The sequence below is a fragment of the Humulus lupulus genome, chromosome 3 (assembly GCF_963169125.1).
Source record: "Humulus lupulus chromosome 3, drHumLupu1.1, whole genome shotgun sequence".
Classification (NCBI taxonomy): domain Eukaryota; kingdom Viridiplantae; phylum Streptophyta; class Magnoliopsida; order Rosales; family Cannabaceae; genus Humulus; species Humulus lupulus.
The window spans coordinates 3461277-3466369 of record NC_084795.1 but is presented as its reverse complement, the minus strand read 5'-3'; positions in this window follow the sequence as shown (position 1 = coordinate 3466369).

The window sequence follows — 5093 nt, the reverse complement described above, 5'->3', positions numbered from 1 at the left end:
CCTGGATGGCTCTGTTTAGGGGCCATGCCGCGGCATGGGTGGCCTATGCCGCGGCGCTTAAGGGATTTTGGGATTTTGAGATTTTAGGCTTGGAAATTTAACCTAAGGTGCTCGGGGTTGAGTCTTTTACTATATTTGATGAAGTTCAATGTTCCGAGTACTAGAACTTGTATTGGGAGCTCATTTAAGGTTGTTAATGGTGTCTTCCCTCATGGTTGTGACTAGGTAACTAGCTAGGGCTCGAGGATTGGATCGCGCTCAAGGAGTGACGCCCATAGCTAATTCATCTGAAAGCTAAAGGTAAGAAAACTGCACCCGATTACATGTTTGTGATGGGACTAAGTGCTCCCGAGAATTGTACCGTGTCAATGATGGTATTACGCCATGGGACATGTAAAAGCGGCCTAAGAGTGCCGTACATGATATTAGCGCACAGGGCGCGGTTAACGGGATAACAGAGGGGGTAGCCTGAGGGCACCAGCCCTAGTTATCATTTGTAAACTGTAAATGATGTGAGTTGATTTGCTTATTATTTGAAATATCTGATTATATCAATTGATGACATGGTTGAGATTACGTAGTGTGATGTGGGATACTGACTTGTTGCTAATTGCTTATGCTTTGTTATTGTTGTGTTTTCTTGCTGGGCCTTGGCTCACGGGTGCTACGTGGTGCAGGTAAAGGCAAGGGCAAGCTGGACCAAGCCTGAGGTGGAGAGCTCCGAGGTGAAATGTACATAGCCAGCTGTTCGATCGCCATGGTCGAGGAGTGAGTCAGGACAGGGATTACCTAACTGCTCGTTTTGCCTTAGTATGGCTGGTTTATGTATTTGTACCTTGTAACTTTTGTAAACGGCCTTTAAACTAATGTTTTTGGGATCCCGTGTAGATAAACAATGTTTCCTAATGAAAATGTGACTTTTGAGACCAAAATGTTTTTAACCCTAGTTCCTTTACAGTTTCAGTAACACAGTTTTATACTAATGACTTGGTTAGCAAGTCTGGCACTTTATAAACACACAGTGTAACGGTCTTGGCTATCCAGGGCGTTACAGGAATACATGAGAGTCTCCTCTAGCTCCGTCATATTAAAACTCTCAAGGCCCCTCCACTCGGGCTCTGCAATATCCTCATCCGCACGGGTAAACCTCTACACAAAAGAAGCCGACACGTAATTCACCCATGGCACCTCACTCGAACTAGGAACGTCTAGATGAACAGGGATAGATGACGCACTAGCTAAACGAGGCAGAGGACCTCTAGAAGTGCAATAACTAGGGAATTTTCTAGGAGCAACATTGAACTCACCGTAAGAAGGCAAGACAAAGCGCCCTGGATTGGAAGGTGGAGCTCACGAATGGGAAGCTATATCTGGGTCCACAGAAGCAGGAGATACGCGGTCCGGTCGCTTGGACTCTAGAGAAGGTTCATCTTAAACCCAGTCATCATTTCCATCAAATGAGTTTGTGCCTGTCAGAAGGACCTTTTTCTTCTGCTCCGTAATATGCCACAAAAAATCAGGATTGGAGACGCCAAAAAGACCATAGGCATTGAGGTTTGTTGTAGTAAAAATGTAATTCTCTATTTTCTCCATAACGTCTACCTTAGCCAAGGTCTCCACGCAAACAAGTTATTGTGTAGATATTTTCAGAGGAGGGAGGTCCCCTGAACCACCAGCTCAACTGTTAGCCTAACAACAATGATAATAAAAAAAAAATAGAGGTACGACACTTACTTGGAGAAGTGTGAAAATGTTCACGAACTGAGGGGCAGCCCTTGACGGAGAAGAAATCTTGTTTCCACGAGCCAGGATTGGTGACGCTACCCTCCCTCAACAGAACTTGGGTATTGGCCTTCTGCAGAAAAAATAAAGCCCTTCGACTTAGGAGTCGGCATGAGATTGTGCATGAAGTGCACCTCCTTCGTCGTAGGAGCATGACCCACGCATCTCATATATGCCATGTACAAGCAACTGAGATTCAATCAACTATTTGGCACCAGCTAAAGTGGAGCAAGCCTAAAGTACTTGAGTACTTCTTCAAAGAACGGATGGAGAGGAATCAAGCCTCCCTCCTTCAGTATATGCTCACTGAACGTTGTAGAACTAGGGATGGCTCATGAGCCCGACACATAGAATTGAGCACGTAGCATTGGAACTAACCACTTATGTAGTATTTCTCCATTAGTTTCATTAACTTATTCTCTGACATATGGGAGACAAGGGAAGCCGCTAATAGGGGACTGAAGTCCAGCTTCACGGAAGCCACTTTTTGATGGCCTCTCTTCGACATATCTGAAAGACCGAAAGAAAAGGATGACATTTGTACATGATATTTTACCTTCCATTTACATCCCCGATGCTTTATGCACATAGGAATTTTCCACCTAGGTGTTGGAGGTGGAAGCGTTAGAAATGCATACACTATAAACAATGGTTGAAGGGATCCAAAGGTGGCTTTGAAATCGCTATAGGAAGCTTCCTCATAAAGAGGAGAGCCAGAAAGTGGAGGTCCCGGCGAAAGGTTCTCTTCCATAAACGTCAGTTCCATTTGTATGTCCAGAAGGCTTGCTCTAAAATTAGCAATGTAGTCATCAGGGTCCCTAGAAGAAGCAACCCCTCACCCCTTGAGACAAAGTCTATCTCACTTTCAACAACCTAAATTTTTTGCCTAAGGTCAATTAACCAATCCAAATGATACATACAAGCCTTCCTTAAGATCTCACGCACATGGTGTGGGTTATATATAGAAGGCTCTGAATTCGACGAAGATAGCTCTATGGGTTCAACACCGGGAGGTACGCTAGATGACCCGTCGAAAGCCATGGAACGCATCTCATGAAGAACGCTGGTGCAAACGTGTGTGCAGTGTATGTTGTGCTACAAAATACAAAAGAGTGGGTTTAAAACCCCTACAAACTTACACATAAAAGGGGGGCCAACTATGGTATGTGGTAGTGTGTGTCTGAGGTGAACATGCTAATGGACGCTAGCACAAAGCATCACATTAGGGGGTACCGGGGCTAAAATAACACCACTCCCAAGTGGTAACTTAAACCCTCGAAGGATAAGAATACTAAAAGAAAGAATAAAGGAATACCTCACGCGGATAAGGAACAACTAATGGATGCTCGTGGTTGTTGGAGATATGCTCACAACCGCCTCTACCAAAGTACCTCGCAACAAAGCTCCAGCTCGCCAGGAACACTATCAGAGTATCTTGCAGCAAAGCGCCTGCATGCACTACAACTACTTTCGTACCACACACCCTACGCCTACACAAAAAAAAAAGAGAGCAAAAAGAGACAATGTTTAGTAGCTAAGTGAATGTATGCATATCTATATATATATATTTATACCCTAAAAACAAAACAAAAGAAAAATAAAGTGCTCTTGTGGGGGATGGAACCACCCACCTCTTGGAGTTTTAAATAATAATGTACCACCAAGGCAAGGCAAATGTTAATGTAAGGAATGCATTCAAAGGAGAGGGTTATTTATACAAAATCTAAACCCATCCTATCCCTTGGATTCAATATTCGATCCATGGTTAGAAATGAAGCCTTACGCTAACCTTGGGATTCGTGAGGAGGAATGATAGGCTCAAATTCACTCTCAAGAAACCATGAGGACCAAAGAAAAGGAGATAAAATTACAACATGTATCTAGAGGGTGACATTACCAATAGTCTATAAAGACTCCTAAAGGCCCCCTCATAGACTAGGGGGCAAGTGTGGACGCCAAAACTTTAACATGCGTCTGAGGCGGCCTCCTTGTCATCGATACCCCACAAGGTCAAAAAGTGAGACCCTCACCACCTACGGCTCTAAGCATTTCGTCAAAATGCATCTCACGCCTAGGAGGGGCGGTGACTCGCAGAGCTGTTGCTGCACGCCGAGGGTGGCGCCTCACGAGAGAAGGCACCTCGCGCCTAGAAGGGCCAGTGCCTCACGGGACTGTTGTTGCACACCAAGGGTGGAGCCTCGCGAGAGAAAGCACCTTGTGCCTAGGAGGGGCGGTGCCTCGTGGGACTATTGCTGCACGCCCGAGGGTGGCACCTCACGAGACCCCTGTCTCGTGCCAAGGAAGGCATCTGGTGCCTAGGAGGGTCGGTGCCTCGCGGGACCGCAAACTTGCACCGAGGATGGCGCCTCGCAAGACATGCACCTCGCACCAAGGGAGAGTCTCACCTCAGGGGGCGCCTCACGCCAAGGAATGGTGACACCTCACGGGACCCCCCGCATCAAGCACCAACGCAAGACCTCTCGGATCATGCCCCTATAAACCAACCCGCAAGTGCCTTCACTTAACCAAGCATTGAGGACCTCAAGACATGGATATGACTCTAAAAAGTGGTATAGTGGATAAGACTCTCATACCAGTACGGAAGATACATGTGCAAGTCTCGTACCATGTCAGTAGTGGTAGTAAAGAGCAGTAGATAGTATGGAATCCCCCAGCACACCTATGAGTTTTGTATCCGACAAGTAATGGAGGTACGACATGGTGCCAAGGCAAGAGTACTTTTGCAGACCCTTGACACATATTGGAGCCAACCACCACTCCAACACCACTGCCACCTGCACCACGACCACCTACAGCTTGGATATGCAGCTTTTTTTCTCTTCAAGACCACGAGGTACCAAGAGCCATTATAGCTCACCTATAAAAAGGACCTCACTTCATCATTAAAGGGGATTGCAAAATTATTGTAACACCAGACTATTCTAAGAGAAATATACAAGTTTTCTTCCATTGTTATTCTCCAATTTTTCTCTAAGTTTCTACATGTCTTTCTTAGTTCATAAGTTTCTTGTTAACTTTGAGTTTTCCGACCTTAATCCGTAGACCAGTTCTTATCGTTAACAGGTATGCTAACACTGGAGCCAGTAATCACCTCACAGCTGATGTGGCTCCCATACCAAACAGTCGTGACTACAAGGGTAAGGAAACTGTGGTTATTGGTGATGGTAACAGACTCCCTATTTCTCATATTGGGACTAGTTTTCTAACTACAAAATCTGATACTCCTCTTATTCTTAAAGAAATGCTACATGTGCCCAATATAGCCAAAAAGCTTATTAGTATCTCTAAAC